Consider the following 24,161-nt stretch of genomic DNA (forward strand, 5'->3'; position numbering starts at 1 on the left):
TACAGCAGTCTGCTTCTTTCCTAGAAAGCTGAATGTCATATGTGTATTTTATGTGTATACCTTCTCGCTTGATGACTGATGACAAAATAAAGAAGGCACCAAGGACGAGAACAGAGCCAGTGAATTGATAAAACCTTGAGGAAGGTGTGTCCAGGTATATTGATGTTGGTGTGAACCAGTGCTAATGTACTCATTAATAAAGACTTAAAAGCAATTCTGTACTTTGCTCTGAATAAGGGCATAACTTAGCCACATGGGTTGCTAGCCAGTAACCTAGAAAGGGTTGCATCAGAAAGGGCATGCAATGCAAGCCAGTGACTTCTGAGCTGGTCCCAAGCCCAGATAAATAGAAAGGGTTCCGTCAAAAAGGGCATCGGTCGAGCCCTGGGTTAACGACCGCCACCGGTGCTGTTGGATGCCAGCAAAAATTGGGCTACTTTTTGTTGAGGAAGAAGAGGAAGCGTTTGCAGGCAGAGAGAGAAGAGGAAAGGTTGGAGCATACACAGTAAAATCAGCAGTGTTAATCAAGCAGTGTTATTCTATATTTAATCTTAAGGTGTTAACTCAACAACAAATAGTGAAAGATGCCCCCTAGTGTTGGTGAAAATGATCAGAGTTTAATTCTGCGGCGTTAACTTTATCAGAATCAGAATCAGATTTATTGGCCAAGTGTGTTGACACACACAAGGAGTTTGGTTCCAGCAGTTTGTGACTCTCAAAGGTACAGACATAAAAAACACAATACTATACAAGAAAACAATGCAGATGATGAGATACAATGTAGACAGAATGAGTATAAAATGAGGATATAGAATTAATCAAATATATAAAATATGAATATGGGATATGAACAATCAGTTATGTCCATAAAGTGCGGGAGTGCAAATAACAATATTGTGCAACATTATGCTTTTTGTGCAATATACAGCAGCAGTAGTGTGTACTGTAATATACAGATGATTTGATGACTGACAGTCCCAATAATGCAGTACTTATGATAAACTTATGATAAGAAGCAGTGAATATAATTATGGTTAGTTGTTGATCAGGGTGATTGTCTGGGGAAAGAAACTGTTCTTGTGTCTGGCCGTTTTAGTAAGCAGAGATCTGTAGTGCTTGCCAGAAGGGAGAAGCTGAAAGAGGGTGTGTCCAGGGTGTGAAGGATCAGTAGTGATTTTCCCTGCCCGGTTTCTGGTTCTTGTGTCGTACAAGTCCTGGAGAGTGGGCAGGGGGGCACCAATTATTTTTTCTGCTGTTCTAACTGTGCGTTGCAGTCTGTTTCTGTCCTGTTTTGTTGCTGCACCAAACCAGATGGTGATGGATGTGCACAGGACAGATTCTATGACTGCAGTGTAGAACAGCATCAACAGCTCCTGTGGCAGACCATACTTCCTTAATTTACAGCTCCCTCAAAAATAGAGCTGCCAACAATTGTCCTGGACAAGAGTTTTAAGGTTATGTTGCATGGTTTCTGGTCATTTAGAGGCTTGACAGATAAAATCTAACTTTGTTAGCAATACTTTGTAAGAGAGGATATCGACCTTCAGCATAAAGACTATTGTTGCAAATATAATATTCAAAAGTAATGATGATTAAATAAACACACAACAAATCTAAGAAATAATTGACTAACTGCAACATCACAGTAATGTTTAGAGAATTTCAAATTAAATTCATTATTTATTTCTTTGATTTATCTTAAGAAAGAAAGAAAAAACACACCAAGTTGAAGTGATCTTCTCAGTCAGGACCTCAACTAAAATCTCCTTTAAATGTATACCTGAGGACAAAGACACAGTCCAACAACAGGCTATTTCAAAATCATCAGCCAACTATTACCACCTTTATTATCTAAGTCTGGGGTTTGGCAGGTACACGTCTATAACAATCTGGATAAAGATATGCAAAGTGACTGACATCCATAAATACATTAATCCTTTGTTACAATATAAAGGAATTTGAGTCCCAGTACAAGTACGAGCAATATATTGGTTTAATTTGCCATTTGCATTGTCTGAATAAGTATCTAAAATAAAGTATAAACATCACATTATTCATACTTTGATCCATTTATCAAATAAACACTACAGTCTTAAAAAAATAGTCTTTATGGAAAATACTATTTTCATACAGTTTATGCTGTACATTTATGGACATTCTCTGCAAATTAACAACCCAGCTGTTATTTTTCCACATTATGCCAATAATGACAAAATAAACTTAACAGACTTTCACTAAAAGTTACTATATTTTTTATATACTTTATATTTTTATATACATATACTTTATATTTTTATATACATTTTACATTGAAATGTATTTACATTTAAATTTAAACTCTGCAATTCAGCACTCAAATTTAGCATCTGAGGGAAAAATAAACTTCATTTAAAACTAAGAAAAACAGCACATGGAGAAATAAGTTAGAAAATCCCACACACACCCCACAACATCAATCAACATTCATGTAAATTTAAGTGATTGCAAGATAATTATGAGACAATAAAATCACCAGTCTCCCTCTGCACACATGATGCTACTGAGCAAGCCTGCTTGTGGTAATTATATGGCATTCACTAAATTCCAGGGGTTTCATTACCATGGGCGTTTCTAGAGGTCTTTGAAAAATGCACTCTTTCAAAAAAAAAAAAAAAAAAAAGAAAAAGGTCACCGATCATGCGCAGAATGCTGTTTCATTTGCACGGGCATTTCCAATCAGAGGATCAACTCAAATGGATAATGAAGGAGAAATAAAAGCAAAGCTACGAGCTAATGAAGGACAAACTGTATTATAAGGTGCATGCTAAAACATTCGGTCCACAAAAAAAAGGTAACACTAGGTAATAATTTAATACTTTATTAATATACTTTGTTTCTGTCAGACTGGCTCCCAACAAATTTAAAAATATGTACATCTTCGGAAGACTACATCTCAGGAATAGTTTCTTCAGAAGAAGAACTGAAACATCTACTTGAAAGTCACAAGTGTACATCAGGCACATCTTACACAGTTTGGTAATTTAATTGCATGTTTTTCCCCTTATGAGAACTATTTTTGTAAAATTATTTGTTTCTGTATTATGGAAATATCTTGTGAACATTATTTGCCATGATATAAGGAATGTATCTTGTTTCAGATATTTTCACTACGGAAAACACATTACAACAAATATAGTATAATTCTCTATACTGATGCCTGTGCCATAATGTTGTTTTTCTTTTCTTTTTAATTTTAATTGTATTTTTCCTCATAACAGGACTGATGACAGTCACAAAAAACAGAAAGTGACACCACAATGTCTATGGAAGACTATTCAGAACATGTCCCACTCTCTGTGAAAAGAAGGGTGATGTATGCTTGTCAGCACGGAAAGAACTACAGTACAAGAAGACAACCACAACAAATGATTTGGTATGTATCGCTACACATTTTGATTACCACACTAGTTATGAATTCCATGCGGAGGGTGAGTAAATGACAGAAATTTCATTTTTGGGATGAACTACTATAACCCTTTAGTGGCAAAAATGTTTAAAGGTACACTATATAATTTTTTTTTTTATAACATTTTATGCATCTAACGGAAGGACATTGCAGCTGGAGCTAGTCCACAGCAATTGGTGTCTCACTTGGTCTTAAATAGTATAACATGAATAAGTACACTTAAAAGATTATAGGTGTACTGTACTGATTCAGGACAAAAGACAAAAACATGGTTTGGAAGATGTGTTTATGGTGTACTCAACCATTATATAAATGTTGTAAATGTTGTAATGTGCCTTTAAAATGTAAGAAATTCATATACATTATTTGCACAGTTTATATTTGTCTACATAACTAATTTGTACCACTTGAGCATAAATCATTCAATCTTTTTTTAATGCAGGGAAACAGGGATTCTGCAGTCATTCAACGAATTTAGATACAGTGCCCTTCAAAAGTATTGGAACAGTAAAGACAAAATTGTTCTGTTACCTGTGGTGTCAAGACATATATTAATATGAGGCAGGAGTACAGAATGTCTCATTTTATTATTGACTGTTTCAACACTAAATGCTTTATGTGAGCATAAGTATTGGGATGGTTAAGTAAATGTAAAAGCTTATATGTAATTGCAAATCCCTTGCAAGCAATCACAGGAGCAAGTCTGTGATCAATAGACATCTCCAGACTCTTGGTTTCACATTTTTCCAGGACTTTAATACAACCGTTTTTAACAGTTGCTTGTTTTAAGTGATTTTACTGACATTTTAGAGTTTTTTCATTTGTCTGTCAACAAGTGCTGTTGATCTTCTTAGCTGACCTGGTCATTGTTGATTGCTGAAGCTTGCCAGTGGTTTCTATCTTTTTCAGGACATTCCAATTCAATCTCCAGATTTAAATCCTATTGAACAAGCGTTTCACCAGTTCAAATGGAAACTCCCCAAACAAGCACAGTTGAGTGTGAAACCAAGAGTCTTGAAAACACCATTTGCTAAGGGGGATGTTTTCATTTTCATCATTAACACATACATTTTAAACCACAAACTACGGAGTATGTTTTGGACATTATTTAACCTTGTAAAAGACGAACAAAAATTTTAGAATAACAACATTTCTTACTCCAAGTTTTAGTGGTGTAGTGCGTATGTGTGTCTCTGTTGTTAAAGTTTATTGTTAATCTGATAGATGGCCATTTGTAATTAATTTATAGAAGATGAATTACATTTTATTGTCCAAGTACCTGTTACTTTGTTCAATGATAGTAAAGTTGAATCTAATCTAACCAATCTGATGATACAAAAGGAGACACATGGAGTTAATGGTAAGGAAAACCAGCTGAGTGAAGAAGGTTTTGTGTTTGAACTCTCACAATTAAGCTGGTGTTCTGAAAAGGTCTAAAAAATTAAATATCTGGATTTTGGAGTTAGTTGAATCAGTTAAAATGGTAAAGTTTTTTTTTCAATAGACATATTTTTGTGAAAAGAGGGTGGGTGGTGGCAGTGGGGCTCATTGGGTGCTCAGCACCCCTAAAGCTCTGATCCTAGAATCGCCCCTGGTGAAGGCCATGCAGCAGTGAAGAACTGGACAAAAACTCAGGACCTCTTCCTCTTTGATATTGTTTTTGTTCCTTTGCACCTAGGCATGCACTGGGCTTTGGCTGTAAGTCATATATAAGTTGGGATGCATTGTTTTAATATTTACATGTTTTTAAAAAGTGTAAATCAATATTTTTGATTTTCAGTTTGTCTTTAACTTGTCTATATTGCTTCTACCCACCAGGTAATTGATTTTAAATCGTAGACCATGCAGTGCTATGACTCAATGAATCAGAGACATGATATCTGTCACATGTTGTTGTGAGTGACTCCTTATTTTTGCTGTTATTCTGTGGTTTAAATCATTCATCTTTTAATATCTGGATATGCGTCTTCTGTTTTATTTAATAGAAAGTAGAAAGGGTCAAAAAAGGATGCATCTTGGAGGCTTCCAGATGGACCATCGGCCAAATGAGAACTTTTGTATAACACCATATAATGAATTATATGGGTCTTCTCTGAATTAAACGTCATTTTAAAACCAAATATTCTGCTATTGTGTCTAAACAATTCCTAAACAGCTGAATGGCAATGACTGGTGTTTTTGTCTGTAAATATGCAGACTTACATTTTACATTTACGGCATTTAGCAGACACCCTTATCGAGAGTGACTTACAACTGAGCAACTGAGGGTTAAGGGCCTTGCTCAGGGGCCCAGCAGTGGGGCCCAGCAGTGGCAGCTTGGTGGACTTGGGGTTTGAACCCATGACCTTCCAATCAGTAGCCCAACACCTTAACCACTGAGCTACCACATCCCCACTTCCTTGCTCAAGGAAAGCCACTCACACTCAGACAGGTACAATGGTGCTCCTGTTCACACATTTGATTCTCAAACATTTTATTATGCTCCTGATTCATCTGATTCTGATTCATCTGTCTTTTTCTCTGTAGTGTGACATTCCACTCTTCAGAAAAGAGATGGTTTGGGAGATAGTACATCTGAAGATCCTGTAAGCACTGAAGCAACCAGTCCTTCAAACATAATGAAACATCTTATGTTCTTTTTGTGCAAATGAAATTTAGTATGAAACTATGAATAATTGTAAGGGCTTTCTTTACAAGCAGTGGGCTGTGGAAAAGTATGATGAATCAAATCTGAGGTAAAACTGCAGATTTGACTTGTGTGATAGATTTGATGTGAATTCAGTAAGCTTATTGAAGTGAAATGGGCATACCATAACTGAATAGTATATTGTGAACATGGAATGATCAGGACAGGCATCTGAAGTTATAACATTATTAATGTAATTTGACATGAAACACCTGAGATAGGTATTTTAGGTTACAAGTATGAATGTCAAGAAACACTCACGATTGAGGAAAGGTTATCTTAAGTTGTAACAGTATGAATATAATTTAAAAAACACCCACCATCTCGGAAAGGCAACTTAGTTGAAGCAATTTATGCAGACAGCTTTCCTCCCAATCTTCGCATGATCATTGACCTCTGCAGATTATAAATTAGGCCACGCCTGCCCGATGACGCAATATCTGTTAGGCTGTACTGAAATCCCTGGAAATAAGTGCATCCCGATTATATATACCCGCGGTGCACCACTGATTAAGGCCCCACCTGCAACAATTGATGGGAACCTCTAACAAGAATCAGAAAGCAGTGAATATAAGATTAAGTTAAGTGAAAAAAATTACATTGAACAAGTTTTGATAACGTTAACCTATTTAATTATTCATTACAAATAAAAAAGTCTTTAAACTCACTGTTTTGTGGGTATGCAGTAGTAAAGCCTATACATTGTACATTATACACTGTAATTGGACTGGGTGCTACATCGTTGTCCCTAGTGTCTCTGTACATACCTAACCTTTGGAAAAATCCCAGCTGAGAGTCCCCTGTGTTTCAGCCCCATGGCAGGTGATACAGTATGTGTACGCCTGACTAAAGAGATGAGTTTTTAATCTACATTTAAAACTGGGAAAGTGTGTCTGAGCACCAAAGACCATCAGAAAGACTATTCCAAAGTTTGGGATATAAATATAAAAACGCTCTATCGCCTTTAATAGACTTAGATATTCTGGGAACTAGAAGTCCTGAGTTTTCTGATCTCAGAGAGCATGAAGGATTGTAAACTTGTTAGAAGACTTGTTAGATACATGGGAGCTAAACCATTAAGAGCCTTTTACTTAAGTAGCAGGAGTTTATAATCAATTCTAAACCTAATGGGTAGCCAGTGTAGAGATGATAAAATTGGGGTTATATGATCATACTTTCTTGTCCTGGTGAGAACTCTGGCAGCTGCATTCTGGGCTAACTGTAGTCTATTTATTAAAGATGCACAACAACCAGTAATACATTACAATAGTCCAGTCTAGAGGTCATGAACGTATGAACTAGCTTCTCAGCATCAGATACAGACAGGATGTTTCTCATCTTGGCATTATTTCTAAGGTGGAAGAGGCTGTTTTTGTAATATGGGTGATATGATTTTCAAAAGACAAGTTGCTGTCTAGTGTAACACCCAGGTCTTTCACTGTCGAGCTACTAGTAACAGTACATCCCTCTTAATGGAAGCTGAATTGTGAGAGCTCTTCTGTGTACTGTTTTTTTTTTTTTTTGGACCCATACGTAGTATTTCTTTCTTATCTGAGTTTAACAACAGAAAATTACAGCTCATCCAATCTTTTATCTCTCTAAGGCAATGAGTTAATTTGGACAATTTAGCTATTTCATCTGGTTTTGATGAGCTATACAACTGTGGGTTGTCAGCATAACAGTGGAAATTAATCCCATGTCTACTAATAATGTTCCCTAACAGATGCATGTATATCGAGAAAAGCAGGGGTCCAAGGACTGATCCATGAGGGACCCCATAATTAACTGGCAATAAACTGGAGGATTCACCATTTCATTCTACAAAATGGTATCGATCGGACAGGTAGGATCTAAACCAACCTAGAAGAATGTTGTGATCTATAGTGTCGAATGCAGCACTAAGGTCAAGTAGAATTAATAGGGACAAACAGTCTTGGTCCGAAGCTAGGAACAAGTCATTTGTAACTTTAACAAGTGCAGTTTCTGTGCTATGTTGGGGCCTGAAACCTGACTGAAACTCTTCAATAATATTGTTCTCCTGTAAGAAGGCACTCAGTTGAACAGACACAACCTTTTCTAGTATTTTAGACATAAACAGAAGATGTGAAATAGGTCTGTAATTTGATAGTTCATTAGGATCTAGATTAGGTTTCTTAATGAATGGCTTAATAACTGCCAACTGGAAAGATTTAGGGACATACTGTAACCCAAAGATAGCGAGGAGCTAATAATATTAAGAAGAGGCTAATCAGCTTTATGTAATACTTTCAGTAATTTAGTTGGAATGGGGTCTAGTGAACAAGTTGTTGATTTAGCTGTAGTAATAATCTTATCTTCTTGTCCTGTACTTGTAAAGCACTGTAGTTTTGAGTGTAAAGCTTTAGGTGAGACTGGGTCACAAGGTGCTCGCACTAGCTTGAACATACTGTCCTTATACAGTACGCAATTCTAAAAACCTCTAATTTAGTTTTTTTCCACTTTCGCTCGAGGTTACGGGTTTCTCTCTTGAGGGTGTGAGTATGACTATTATACCATGGTGCAGGTGTTTTGTCTCTAACTTTCTTTACTCGGATGGGGGCAACAGTGTCTAATGTGCGAGTAAATATAGTGCCTATGCTGTTAGTCATTACATATAGATCATTTGTGACAGTCATTACACATAGACAGATCAGGCAGGTAATTTGTGAATCCATCTTTATTGGTCGGAATAATAGTTCTACCATCGATAACGTGGTGAGAAACAGTCTTCTCTATAGGTAGTGTTTACATTATGAGGTAATGGTCTGTGACGTCATCACTTTAAGGTATGATATCTATATCAGTGACATCTATTCAGTGTGATATTATTAAATTTAGTGTGTGATTAAGACGATGAGTTGGTCTAGTGAGGAGTTGCCCCAAATGAGTTTAGTAGGTACATAAATGTGAGTCCTAAAGCATCATTTGTATCGTCAACGTGTTAAAGTCTCCTACAATTAACGCTTTAGCAAAGTTAACCAATAGGTCCGAAAGAAAATCTGCAAATTCTCTAAGAAAATCAGTGTAGGGCCCCAGGGGTCTATACACGGTCGCTATAGCAAAAAACATCAGGGATTTTTTTCGTGTGCATGTGCAAGAGTGTAACATTAAGAACAAGCACTACAAAAGAATTAAATATATACCATAGTGAGGTATATATTTAAAAGTACGGAAATCACTAAAGATAGTGGCGACGCCACCTCCACGACCAGTCTGACGAGGCTCATGCTTATAGATATATCCTGATGGTATAGACTCATATAGACCAAAGTATTCCTTTGGTTTAATCCAAGTTTCAGTAAGGCAGAGTGCAGTAAGGTTATTTTCTGAGATGATTTCGTTTACAATAAGTGCTTTCGGTGCAAGTGATCTAATGTTCAGAAGCCCAAACTTTTTAAGAACTGTTTTTGTTTGTTTCTTTGGCATTTTTCTGGTCTAATTACAGTAAGATTATTTCGAGAACTTCTCATGCATTTACTTTTTGATCTCACTAGAGAATTCTACCAGGTTCACACAACTACAAATATGTTTGAATGCCACAGTGCTGCTTGTTAGGCCAACTCATATGCTGTATTGTTTCTTCTACTTGCAAAAGAACAGGCAGTATTTTTTAAATTTATGGCATTTGGCAAATGATTTGAATCACTGAATCCTTCAAAATTGGTTCAATAGTTCACAGACTAAGGATAGCATCAGTCTAAAACTCTGATGGGAAGAAACATAGAACATTTTTTTTACATATTTCAAACAGGAAAAAATAAGCACTAGTTTAAGTATTTCAGGAAGACAGAGGCTCAGGGCAAGTTAATTTCATTACCTTAGTGCCAGAACAAAAATCTTGATGTCACACACGGCTCAAATATGCAACAAGTTGACTGTCTCAGATGGACTCTGATAAATAATGAAGTACTTCATGTGTTTTGTCACTGCTACACAGGAATAAACTTCTTGAATTTACATTCACCCTGAATTTATCGTCTTACAGACATTAAAGGGAGATGACAATGAATTAGCTCAAAAGATAATTTATTACAGCCATAACCAACAGAAAAACAAGTAAAAAGAATAAAAAAATTTGTGATCAAATGTGTGAAGAGTATTAACTGAATAAAATGTCAGGAAAACACAGCAAAACACAAAACTGGAGAGCATCTGGGAAATGACTAAGAAGTGGCTTAGCAGCCCCCTGTTTAACCACCACACCTTGTTTAAATGAGATGCCGTGATGAAATTCGGGGGTGTTCAAGTCATGCCCCAGCCAATCAGACAAACAAAATAAAAAAAATAAAAAAAACAAAACCAGAACAGCCAATCCAAAAACCTCTCTGTGCCCAGGTGGAACCAAAGTGGTGACTGAACAATTGCACTGTACATGGTTCATCAGCTATACAATAACAAAACCTGCTACCTCATTACAAGGCGACAACTGCGTAAACAGCTAAATTTCCCTCTAGGCCACTAAGGATGACCATCTACAAAAAGGTTAGATCTGTGTGTGGTAGTGGTTGACTTTCCAAATCCTGCCATGCATTCGTGGTGCTAGTAGAAGTTAACTAACAATCATTTTGCTTACCATCCAAAATGGTCATCCTCCTGTCTGCCAGATTAACTGTCTTGTCTCTCTTAATTGTCAACTCTGGTAAAGAAAGTATCACATCATAGCCTATCTTACACTCATGAGCGATTATTGGCTGCTAACTCCATTACTGAGATAAAATGGCATTAGAAAACCCCTGTTTATCTGACACACTCAATTGGAAAGGCTTACTGTAATCACAGCTAGCTAAAGCTGTAGCTGTATAAAGGTCCTTCAACACCAAAGATGCCTTATTCTGTTCTGCTAATTAAGCAATGCATGCAAATGAGGTACTTTTTAAAGCAATCACACTGTGATCAGCAATACATTTATCACTATCGTGAATAAATTAGTGGCTTTTCAAACCAATTTATTATGTAAAACTCTACTACTCTATTATGTAAAAGAGTTTTTTTCTCTCCTGTGTGAAGGTGCTGGTGAATTTATTTTTTATTATTATTATTTCCACAGTTTAAGCAGTGATGAATACTTTTGTGAGTTTTCAACCTGTGTGAATGTGTTGGTGAGCTTTTAAACTACTTGATTGTGTAAATCTCTTCCCACAGTGTGAGCAATGATACGGCTTCTCTCCTGTGTGAGTGTGTTGATGAGATTTCAAATCACTTGATTTTGTAAATCTCTTGCTACAGTGTGAGCAATGATACGGCTTCTCTCCTGTGTGAATGCGTTGATGAATTTTTAAACCACTTGATTTCGTAAAACTCTTTCCACAGTGTAAGCAGTGATATGGCTTCGCTCCTGTGTGAATGCGCTCATGGTTTTTTAAATCACATGAATATCTAAAATTCTTCCAACAGTGTGAGCAAACATATGGCTTCATTTACATTACATTTACATTTACAGCATTTGGCAGACGCCCTTATCCAGAGCGACGTACATAAGTGCTTAAATCTCTAACACTGAATACATTAATGCTGGTTCACTAGGTTACATACTTAAGATACCATGAGTTTAAAACATTTGTTCAAAGTTACAATGAAAAAGTGTCAAAGGTTTTTTTTTTTTTTTTTTTTTTTTTAAATGCAAAAGATAAGGAAAGAAGTGCTAGTTGAAGTGCTTCCTGAATAAGTAGGTCTTCAACCGCCGCTTGAAAATAGCCAGTGACTCGGCTGTCCGGACCTCTATGGGAAGTTCATTCCACCACCTTGGTGCCAGTACAGAGAAGAGTCTTGTAGTATACTTGCCTCTTACCCTGAGAGATGGTGGAACCAGTCGAGCAGTGCTGGTAGATCGGAGGTTGCGGGGTGCAGTGCGAGGAATGATGAGGGCTTTGAGGTAAGAGGGGGCTGGTCCATTTTTGGCTTTGTAGGCCAGCATCAGTGTTTTGAACCGGATGCGTGCAGCTACCGGAAGCCAGTGGAGGGATCGCAGTAGCGGGGTGGTATGCGAGAACTTTGGCAGGTTGAAAACAAGCCGGGCAGCTGCATTTTGGATCATTTGCAGAGGACGGATTGCGTTCATAGGTAGACCTGCCAGCAGTGCATTGCAGTAATCCAGTCTAGAAATGACAAGAGACTGAACAAGTACCTGGGCAGTCTGTGTGGACAAAAATGGCCGAATCCTTCTAATGTTGTAGAGAAGAAACCGACATGAGCGAGTCACATTTGCAACATGAGAGGAAAAGGACAGTTGATTGTCCATGGTTACCCCAAGGTTGCGAGCTGTGGCTGAAGGGGAGATCAGATCGTTGTGCAAGGATATAGCAAGATCGTGACCTGGGGATGAATCACCTGGGATGAACAGCAGTTCAGTTTTGCTAGGATTGAGCTTTAACTGATGAGCAGTCATCCATGATGAAATTTCTGCCAGACATGCTGAGATCCGGTCAGAAGCTGTGGCATCTGAGGGTGGGAAAGAGAAGATAAGTTGTGTATCATCAGCATAGCAGTGGTAAGAGAACCCATGTGATGAAATAACTTCACCAAGAGAGTGAGTATACAAGGAGAAAAGAAGAGGACCAAGTACTGAGCCCTGTGGGACGCCAGTGGAGAGTCTGCGTGGAGCAGATGTCACTCCCCTCCATGTTACTTGATATGAGCGTCCTTCCAGGTAGGAGGCAAACCATTCCCAAGCTGATCCGCAAATCCCAAGACTCTTGAGGGAGGATAAGAGAGTCTTGTGGTTGACCGTATCAAACGCTGCTGAAAGGTCAAGGAGGATAAGGACGGATGATAGTTTGGCTGATCTAGCAGTATGTAGCTTCTCAGAGACATCCAAAAGGGCTGTCTCTGTAGAGTGAGCTGCTTTAAAGCCAGACTGTTTGGGATCTTGGAGGTTGTTCTGTGAGAGATAGACAGACAGTTGATTATAGACAATGCGTTCAAGAATTTTTGAAAGAAATGAGAGAAGTGATACCGGTCTGTAGTTACTGATGTCTGATGGATCCAGAGCAGGTTTCTTTAGGATGGGAATAACCCTTGCTCTCTTGAAAGTAGTTGGTACCTGACCAGATGCTATGGATCTATTGACGATAGTGGAAATGAAGGGCAAGAGGTCTTGTGAGATGGTCTGGAGCATAGTGGTAGGGAGTGGATCCAATGGGCAGGTGGTAGGATTGCAGGACTGGATGAGTTGTAAAATCTCTTCTGCTGCCACAGTTGAAAAATGTGACAACGAAGGTGTAGGGGAATCCATACTCTGAGATGTAAGTGCAGTCGGGGCTGAAGTGAAGGTCCGGCAGATTTCCTCAATCTTCTCCTGGTAGAAAGAAGCAAAGTCTTCTGCAGTCAGGGAGGGTGAAGAAGGTGGAGCTGGGGGGTTGAGCAGAGAAGAGATGATGTTGTGGAATTTCCGAGGGTCATGTGAGGAAGCTTCAAGCTTTTCCTTGTAGAAGGAAGTCTTGGCAGAAGTCACATCTGAGGAGAACTTGACAAGAAGTGTTCTGTAAAAATCAAGATCTGCATCAAGTTGTGATTTCTTCCACTTTCTCTCTGATGATCTTAGCTCTCTTCGATTGTTGCGCAGCACATCTGAAAGCCAAGGAGCAGAAGAAGAAGTTTTCTTGGGTTTAGCGAACATAGGGCAGAGGGAGTCCATAGTTGAGGAAAGAGATGAGAGGAAAGTATCTGTGGCTGAGTCTAAGGGTAGTGAGGAAAAAGACTTAGCATCAGGAAGGGAAGAAAGAGTGCCAGAAGCTACAGATGAAGGTGAGACAGAGTGAAGGTTGCGGCGAGTAAGAGCAAGGGGGTGAGAGGTAGTTTTAGGTGAGATAGGTAGAGTGATGGTGAAGGATACCAGGTGATGATCAGAGACGTGGAGTGGGGTAGCAGTCACATCTGTAGCTGGAGAAGGACGGGTGAAAACCAGGTCCAGGACATTGCCTCCTTTGTGTGTGGGGATGTAGCTGTTGAGTGTGAGGGAGAAAGAGTCGAGAAGAGACAGGAGGGAAGAAGAATGTAGCTTGTCAGAGGGGAGGTTGAAGTCACCAAGCACTGTCAGGGGGGAGCTATCGGAAGGGAAAGCACTAAGCAGCGAGTCCATTTCTTCCAGGAAGTTTCCTAGGGGACCAGGAGGGCGGTAGACAACAATGATAACAAGGTTGATAGGAGAGGTAACTGAAATGGCATGAAATTCAAAAGAAGAGATGGTTAAATTAGAGAAGAGACGAGGTTTAAAGCACCATTTCTTTGACAACAATAAACCTGTACCCCCACCCCTGCCTGTTTCTCGTGGTGAGTGAGAGAAAGCATAGGCAGAGGATAAAGCAGCTGGTGTAGCAGTGTTCTGTGGGGATATCCAGGTTTCTGTTAGAGCAAGAAAATCAAAGGAGTAATGGGAAGTTAAAGCAGAGATAAAATCAGCTTTCTTTACCGCAGACTGACAATTCCAGAGCCCACCTACCACTACTGTTTGAGACTTACATAACAGAGGAGGGTAGATGAGGTTATTGGGATTGTGACCTCTGCTTTGTGGATGAGAGCGTCTGCGAGAGTAGGCCTTGAGTACAGAGATGGGTTTAAGGCACATATTTGTAGTCAAACAAGAGTGAGAATTGAGGTATGGTAGAATATATCAAGACAGTACTAGACACTAATGTTAGAGAGAGAGATACTGAGCAGAGAACCTTCAATTTAAATAGGTAAGCCCTGCCCCCAATTCACACCTTAAGGGAGACTGAAACTACTCCTGATTAATCAGCTGAGAGAACAACAAAAACCAACACTATAAAAATCAACAATGCTATAGAATATAACACGATTCAAATCACACTACTCTAGAACAAAGTGAGTTAAGCAGATAGTATACAAAAGACAGGAACCTACTTTACCAGAAGACAATATAATCAAATGTAGAGAGTTAAAGCACACTGTGTGCTTCAGTCCTGTGTGAATGCGCTCATGGACTTTTAAATCATCTGCATCTCTAAAACCCTTCCCACACTGTGAGCAGCAATAAGGCTTCTCTCCTGTGTGAATGCGCTCATGTTTTTTGAGATACCAACTGCTAGCAAAACTTTTTTCACACTCTGAGCACTGATACGGCTTTACTCCTGAGTGAACAAGCTTATGTCTGTTTAAGTGACTTAGTTGTGTAAAACTCTGTCCACATTGTGAACAGCAATATGGTTTCTTTCCTGTGTGAATGCGCATGTGTTGTTTGAGAATATATGGTTTGGCAAAACTCTTCCCACACTGTGAGCAGTAGTGAATTATTTTCTTGCCCATTCTGCACAAATCCGTCTGTGGTGATTTATTGTGTGAAGACAGCCCGATAACGATGTTTCACTGTGTAGTAGTAGACAAAAGATTTTAGATTATTAGGTGCTAAACAATTATTATGTGCTTTATTCATCAGTCACAGAAACTGAAAAGATGCAAGTAAATAAACAAGGTTAAAACTCATGCTGAAGAGATTAGTGCTATCTAGAATGCTATCCATGTTCAGTTAAATATACAGCTCCCTCAAAAATAGAGCTGCCAACAAGTGTCCTGGACAAGAGTTTGCATGGTTTCTGATCATTTAGTAGCTTGACATGTAAAATCTAACTTTGTTCTGTAGCAATACTATGTAAGAGAGGATTATTTTTCTAACAAAATCATTCCATAACTAAACATATGCTGCCAAACTATAAATATAACCCATCGACCTTTGGCATAAAGACTATTGTTGCAAACATAATATTCAAAAGTAACAATGTTTAAATAAACACACAAGTCTAAGAAATAATTGACTAATTGCAACGACACAGTAATGTTTAGAGAATTTCAAATTAAATGCATTTTTTTATTTGATTTATTGAAAGAAAGAAAGAAAGAAAGAAAGAAAGAAAGAAAGAAAGAAAGAAAGAAAGAAAGAAAGAAAGAAAACTTACCAAGTTGGAGTGATCTTTTTCTTAAATCCCAGTAATTTCTCAGCAGTCTTCTCAGTGAGGACCTCAACTAAAATGTCAGGGTGTCTCCTTTAAGTACACCTGAGGACAAAGACACAGTCCAACAACAGGCCATTTCACAGCCATTAGTCAACTATTAGCACCGTTATTATCTGAGTCTGGGGTGTGGTAGGTACACGTCTATAACTATCTGGTCTATTAAAGATATGCAAAGTGACTGGAGGGATTGTTCTTATATCAGTGTATGGAGAACAAAATATTAAGAATCTTATATGTAAATAAGTGTATAAGATTCATATGAAAAATCTGCTACATCAGCATTTCACATTAGGACAAACTAGTCTAATACACAACATATTTATGGCAGAATTACAGCCAGAACTGAGAAAATACTGTAATATTTAATTAAAATAAAATGGAGCAAACTTTGGCATTGCTGCACACACTGACAAGCAGAAGCCAATGTGTAAATACCTTTGTTACAATATAGAGGAATTTGAGTCCCAGAACAAGTTGTGATCAATATATTGTTTTAATTTGCCATTTGTATTGTCTGAATAAGTTTCTAAGTAAACATCACTTTCATGCTTTAATCCATTTATCAAAGAAATACTACAGTCATAAAAAAAATTACTCTTTATGGAAAATACTATTTTTCATACAGTTTATGCTGTACATTTATTGACATTCTCTGTAAATTAACAACCCAGCTGTTATTTTTCCACATTATGCCAATAACTAAGTAAACCTCAGATTTTCACTAAAAGTTACTATACTTTTATATACTTTTTTTTTAACATGGAAATGTATGTGCAATTAACAATTATTTGCATTTAAATTTGTTGCTCATTATGTAAAGGGTTTTGACCTCACAAGTCATTTTATATTTATGTTTACTTTTACATTTAAACTCTGCAATTCTGCACTCAAATTTAGCATCTGAGGGGAAAATAAACTGCATTTAAAACTCGGAAAAACAGCACATGGAGAAATAAGTTAGAAAATCCCACACACACCCCACAACATCATTCAACATTCATGTGAATTTAAGTAAATGCAATTTAATAAGGAGAGAATAAAATCACCAGTCTCCGTCTGCACACATGATGCTACTGAGCAAGTCTGCTTGTAGTCATTATGTACTGTATATACCCGCGGTGCACCACTGATTAAGGCCCCACCTGCAACAATTTATAGGAACCTCTAACAAGAATCATAAAGCAGTGAATATAAGCTTTAGTTAAGTGAAAAAAATTACATTTAACACATTTTGATGACGGTAACCTATTCACAAAAGTATTTAGTTATTTATTAAAAATACAAAAGTTTTTAAACCCTCATTTCCCAGTCAGCTACATTGTCAAACAAAAAATATGACATGTCTACCTTCTAGTGTTAATTTCGTCACCTATGTTTAATTTAGTCTTAGTCTTAGTCTTGTGCCAAATGTCCTTGTGAGTTTTAGTCATATTTAGTCATTCACATATCTTTTCTTGTTAGTCAAGTTAATTCGACTAAAAGTCTTGTCATTTTAGTCTAGTTTTAGTCAAAATAAAACTCAAGGTATCTTAGTCTAGTCGAATTAAAGTCTTTTAACTTTAGTCTAGTTTTAGTCAAAAAATTCTAGTCTTTTTTTTTAAAAATAACACATTAATGCTGATTAATGAAAAGCCTAAGATCAAAACTGTAGGTGTATATAGTAAATTACAAACTTAATGCAAGTTATACGTGGTATTGCACACACCATTATTGATATTTGGAGCAATATTACATGTAATTGTTAAACTTGATTCGTGTTGCAGCCACAGGCGTATGAGACCTGTAACTTGAGCAACAGCGCGAAGCCGTGAACTCGTTCTGAATATTTTAAAGGCGTAACAGCTGATGAAAAAGCAGAGACAATTGTAGACGAAAATGAAGAGAGATTTTATCTTAGTTTTTATTTTATACAAAACATTTTCGCCTCGTCTTTTTTCGTCAACAATAATGCATGTTAATTTAGTCTTAGCCAGCATTTTTGGACAGTGATGCAGTCTTGTCATTGTCTTGTCTTAGTCATGAAAAATGGTTGTTGACGAACATATTTCGTCTCGTCTCGTTTGACGAAATTAACACTTCTACCTACTTCTAGCATCAAGACTATTGTTGCAAATGTAATATTTAAAAGTAACATCATACTTGATATTTTTAAGGAATATAAAAACAACATTTCCTATCGACTATGCTAAGGTTTACCTGTTTCTTTCATTACTTGTTTGTATTATGTATTTTTCAGGACACTAAGAAATAATTAACTTATTAACTGCAACATCACATTTATTTGTTTGTTTGTTTAATGAAAGAAAGCTTGAAGTGATCTTATTCTTAAATCACAATAATTTCACAGCAGTCTTCTCAGTAAGGACCTAAATTAAAATTACAAGTTACTTAAAATCAGGAGTCTCCTTTAAGTTCATCTCAGGAAAAAGACACAGTCCAACAACTGGCCATTTCACAGCCATTAGCCAACTATTATCACCTTATCATCTGAGTCTTTGTTGTGGCTTGTGAACGAACAGAACCATCAGGTCAGTTAAAGATATGTGAAAGGCCAGGATAGATTGTTCCCATGAGGGTATAGAGAACAAAATATTTGATTATTCTATTATATCTAATATATTTAATACAAAAATATGCTTTCAGGAAATGAAGCAGGATTATACAGAGAAACTAGTAAGCCTAAACCACAACACATATTTATGGCAGAATACAGCCATCTACAACAGAAAATACTGTGAAATTTAACGGATATAAAAGGAGCAAACTTTGCCATTGTGTTTGTAGGACATTATTTCGGATGTATGTCTAAATTCACCACTAGTAAATTCATTTCTTGAAAAGTTTCACTAAGCTTCATTAAGATTTTACAAGTACAAGTGTTCTTAATTGCCCTAAATTATAAATGCTGCTCTTCATAGTCACCAAATTCAGATGATCTTGGTTACAGTGGATAGTTTGTATAAAAATAATTAACCATTTATAGAAAAGTTGTAAGTTTCTGTTGAATGTTCAATATGAGCATATGAGTCCTGTCATAAGAACCTAACAGTGTTTACTGATTGTGATCACCATCTGGCACATAAATGTCCCATAAAATCCTAAAATAAAACATTGAAGACATTTTAAACAGCTTGTTTGAATGTTAAATGGATCTTCCATGACCTCCTCCAATACTAATTCGTGATAAATATTTGAAAATATACAGTAACTCAAATGAATTTTATAAATTGAGCCATTGGACACTCTTGATAAAACAATTAGGTGCTCAGGTCAGTGAAACTTTAGATTTATTATTAGTACCAATAGTATTTAGTTAACTTCAAGCTCATTTCTTGCTTATTTTTTTTCAATTAAAAAATATTTGTTTAGCACATTTAACAATTGATCTTGTTTCATAGCAGCTTAGTATAGAAGTATAGAAAGTATAGAAACACAATAAAAATGTAGTTTAAAATTGAGTTTTTGTTATTATAATTAAAATTAAGATCCATCTCCAACATCATTCTACCAATAGAACCATGCTCCCTCCTCTGTACATGTCCAAAGCATCTAAGTCTCTGTCCTTGTCCCAAAAACAGCCAACCAGAACTGTCCCCCTGAGGTGCTTGTTCCTGATTCTGTCAATCCTAACCTTAACATACTCATCTCTGCTACCTCCATTTTTGCCTCATGTCTTTTTCTGACTGCTACAGTTTCTAACCCATACAGCATAGCTGGCCTCACTACTGTCTTGTGCACCTTTCATTTGATTCTTGCTTACACTCTTCTGTCAAACAACTCTTCTGACACTTTTCTCCACTCACTTCAACATGTCTGTACTCCCCTCTTCAACTCATTTCCACACTCCCCATCACATTGGATGGTTAACTCCAAATACAAAATACTCCTGCACCTTCTTGACCTCATTAACCTGACTTGCCCACTGTTCTACTTCCCTCCCACTCATTCAAACACATGTATTCCTATGACTGACTTTCATTCCTCTTCTTTCCATAGCAGACCTCCACCTTTCCAGGTGTTCCTCCAAATGCTTTCTACTCTCACTACAGATCACAATGTCATCTGCAAACATCATTGTCCATGGAGATTCCCGTCTGACTTCATCTGTCAATCAAGGTAGCAAACAAGTAGGGACTTAAAGCCAATCCTTGAAGCAGGTCCTCCACCTTGTCATCCATCCTCTATCTGACCTACAGCACATCTCACTGCTGTCATACTCCTCTCATACATATCCTGAACTACTCTGACGTACTTCTCTGCCACTCCCGACATCCTCGACGCTCTCGGCACCCTGTCATATGCTTTCTCTAAACCCCCAAAGACACAGAGCAGCTCCTAACCTTTTTACTCTTTATTCTCTTCCCTCTCTCACCTTATACTTTCTAATCCTTTCTAATGGATTTCTTGCTATACCATATTCACCTCTTCTGCCCTTTTTTCCCTCTCATTTTCCTCATTCATCAGCTCCTCAAAATACTCATTCCATCTTCTCTGCACACCCGCCTTGTCTATCAGGACATTTTCATCTCTATCTTTAATCAAGCTTTTCTGTTGTACATCTTTCCCATCTCTATACTTCCTTTTCACCTTGTTTAACCTAGCATACAACTCTTCATATGTTTTCTATTTGGCCATTGCCACATCCCTCTTCACTCTGCTCTGTAAGTCCTTGTAATCCTGTCTACTTTCTTTACGTCCTTTCTACGTCCCACTTCTTTTTAGCTTCTGAATGCTGTTCTGTACTTCCTCATTCCAGCACCATATTTCCTCATCTTCTTTTCTCCTTCCAGTGACACACCTAGCACATTCCTCACAAACTTATCCTTCAGGATAATTCCTACTCAATTTCTCTTTCTATCCACACCATAATAAAGTAGTTTGTACCCCCCTCCAATACTACATGCTTTGGTCCCTTTCCAAGTGGTCTCCTGCACATACAGTATCACTCAGTACACACTCTCCCTCATGTCTTCCAGCTCTCTACCTTTCCCTATACAAACATTTAGAGTCCCTATTCTCAGAACTATACTCCTGCCTTTCCTCTCCTGCCTTTCTCTCTCTGCATGCAAATGCTTCTCCTTCCTCTTCTTCCTCGACCAATAGCAGCAAAATTTTTGCTGGCATCCTTAAGGTCAACAGCACCGGTGGTGGTCGTTGTTAACCCAGGGCTCGACCAATCTGGTATGGAATTCACACAGATGACTACACCGGATGCCCTTTCTGACGCAACTCTTTCTATTTATCTGGGCTTAGGACTGGCTCAGAAGTCACTGGCTTGCAACCCATGTGGCTAAGTTAAGCCCTTATTCAGACCAAAGTACAAAATTGCTTTTAAGTCTCTATTAATGAGTATCACTGCTTCACACCAACATCAATATACCTGGACACACCTTCCTAAAGGTTTTATCAATTCACTGGCTCTGTTCTAATCCATGGTTCATTCTTTGTGGTCATCAGTCATCCTGCCATAAGGCTGTTCTCTACTGAAATACACAGATGACATTCAGCTTTCTGGGAAAGAAGCAGGCTGCTGTAGAGGAGGCTCCCTTACCCTCAACACACAGCTGGCCCATTGTGGTTTCAAAACCTTGCTCACAAAATGTCTAATTCTATAAGCCTCAGGTGCAGAATCTGCGGTTTCCCATCTCTCAAGGAAAGCACAAACTCAGTACCCAGACTTTTCTTTGACTAATGTTGTACCTGAAGGTCATTGCATTCTTTTTCTTTCAGCTCAAGTGGCTGGACTTGTTGGTTTAACCGAGCATTTAGATTGGAGTTACAGCCAGGCTCTGGTTTGGCCATATCATGTCCTGAACAAAAAGCAGCAGTCAGCTGTAGCAGCCCAATAATAGGATAGGCCATGACTCTTGCCCTTGATGACAGTCAGATGTTCACTAATACTGAGGCCTCTAAAAGAACAGAAACCAGTGTTCGATCTGCATATTAAATTTTAATAGTGAACACCAAAAGCTACATCAGCAAAGTGAATCAGTATATAGTTACTGCATGTCATGGTGCCCTTGAGGAGAGTGCACCCCTTCCACCTGATTTTTTTTATCGAACAATTCTCATTGTACATTGTAATTGGACTGGGTGCTGCTATCCAGTTTTTGTTGTTCCTAGTGTCTCTGTACATACCCTTGGAAAAATCCCAGCTGAGAGTCCCCTGTGTTTCATCCCCATGGCATGTGATATCTTTCTTCATATATTTTCAGGTATACCTTTGCTGACCCCTAGACTTCACTATATGGTGGCGTTCAATGGTTCATGGTCCTTAGAGGAGACACCTCAGCCACACTTAATAAAATAAATAGTTTAACATATATGTTAAACTATTTATTTTATTAAGTAGTTTAACATATATGTTCTTATCCATAGTGAATGTTACTGAACAAGCTCTGCAGTTTGTCAATGGTGAATTAAAGGCTATGAGAGATGTAGTTATTCAAAATAGGACATCTTGATTGCAGAGTGGTGGTGTCTGTAAGATGTTTAACACCTCATTCTGTTTCTTTATTTCTAATAATGTTCACATCACCACCGATATCATTCAAAACATGCAAGAAGCTGGGTGATCTGCAGGTACAGTATTTAACATTTTCATGGCAGTTCCACTCAGTAAGATGAAGTCATGCTTTTTGTTAGAGAAGACCACCCTCTGAACTCTGACATGCACAGCTGCACAGACTGCAGGTGACTGGTATTTGAGGTTGGGACCTAAGAGGGCATTGATATATTTTGAATATATTTTTGCACTCTCTGTACTGGGCTGACTGTGTGACATTTGTTTATGAACAAATCTGCTCCGGGTGTGTGTTCACTGCTGTGTGTGTGCACTTTGGATGGGTTAAATGCAGAGAACGAATTCTGAGTATTGGTGACCCATATGTCACGTCACTTTCACTTTCACTTTCATCTTATGACCATATCATCCTTTGTTTTGTTCTAGATATTCTTTCTGTACTGTTTTGATAAACAGGTACCAAACACATACATTCTAAGAGTTTCTTTTTCTATAATTTAGATAATCAATTTTTGTGATAAACTTACCAAACTGACAATAAATATGTCAACCACCATGTCAGTTTCTGCAGTATCTTTTGTTTAGATATAACTGAATATTACACCTATCTTCTGTATAAATACTCCCTGTTCATCTGATTAAATGTCAAAGATATTTGTTATTCAATAACTGTCTTTGCATGGTTCTTTTGCAGTATCATCCATGACATCAGCAGAGGTAGCAGCAGCAGCACTTATCAGGCTTCTTCACCAAGTGAGCCAGAGAATTCTAACAGATTCACACAACTACAAATATGAGTGCTGTTTCAGTGCTGCTTGTTTAGCCAACTGTCTTTTGTACTGTACATTTAACAATTGTGATTTTTGCATCACAAACCAAGTTTACATTTATGGCATTTGGCAGAAGTTTTGAATCACTGAATTCTTCAAAACTATTTCAAAAGATCACAGACTAAAGAAAGCATCAGTCTAAAGCATAGGGAGGAAACATGGAACATTTTTAAATATATATTACAAACAGGAAAAAATAAGCACTAGTTTAAGTATTTCAGGAAGACAGAGGCTCAGGGGAAGTTCATTTCACTACCTTAGTGCCAGAACAAAAATCTTAATGTCACGCATGGCTCAAATATGCAATAGTATGTATTACAGACTGTCTCAGACGGACTATTTGTCACTGCTACACTGCAATAAACTTCTTGTTAATTAAGACAATCACCCTCATCATTTTATCTTCTTACAGACAATAAAAGGAGATGACAATAAATTAGCTCAAAAAATAATTTATTACAGCCATAATCAACAGAAAAACAAGTAAAAAGAATCCATAATGTGTGCAATCAAATGACTGAAGACCAGGGGTGATTCTCGCACTTTTTTAGGGTGGCTCCAGACCCCCTGTCTGTGATCTCAGCCAGCCTGAAACTAAAAGTATAATTTTTACTTTCAGAAATAAGTTTCCACTTTTGCCATTGTAAATAATACCATAAATTTTGGCTTACTATGTGGTCATATATATAATATA

At 37.5% G+C, this 24,161-nt stretch overlaps 2 long non-coding RNA genes across 7 annotated transcripts; one reads left to right on the forward strand and one right to left on the reverse strand.

The window, feature by feature from the left end:
* Window positions 1-663: 663 nt before the first annotated feature.
* On the forward strand, window positions 664-23,846 carry LOC113663023. Of its 6 annotated transcripts, XR_007140409.1 has the most exons (8): window positions 664-721; window positions 2,883-3,015; window positions 3,258-3,412; window positions 5,264-5,340; window positions 5,431-5,876; window positions 5,972-6,030; window positions 7,855-7,974; window positions 23,332-23,846. It is a non-coding gene; the product is annotated as an uncharacterized LOC113663023 (long non-coding RNA). The 6 variants fall into 6 exon arrangements; XR_003445393.2 differs by having other exon boundaries at window positions 3,258-5,340; XR_003445401.2 differs by having other exon boundaries at window positions 5,264-5,876.
* On the reverse strand, window positions 15,446-17,210 carry LOC125138423. The gene is made up of 3 exons (XR_007140412.1): window positions 17,161-17,210; window positions 16,058-16,156; window positions 15,446-15,470 (listed from the first exon to the last, which is right to left on the reverse strand). It is a non-coding gene; the product is annotated as an uncharacterized LOC125138423 (long non-coding RNA).
* Window positions 23,847-24,161: the final 315 nt, after the last annotated feature.

This window comes from Tachysurus fulvidraco, chromosome 4 (genome assembly GCF_022655615.1).
Source record: "Tachysurus fulvidraco isolate hzauxx_2018 chromosome 4, HZAU_PFXX_2.0, whole genome shotgun sequence".
In the NCBI taxonomy this organism is placed as follows: domain Eukaryota; kingdom Metazoa; phylum Chordata; class Actinopteri; order Siluriformes; family Bagridae; genus Tachysurus; species Tachysurus fulvidraco.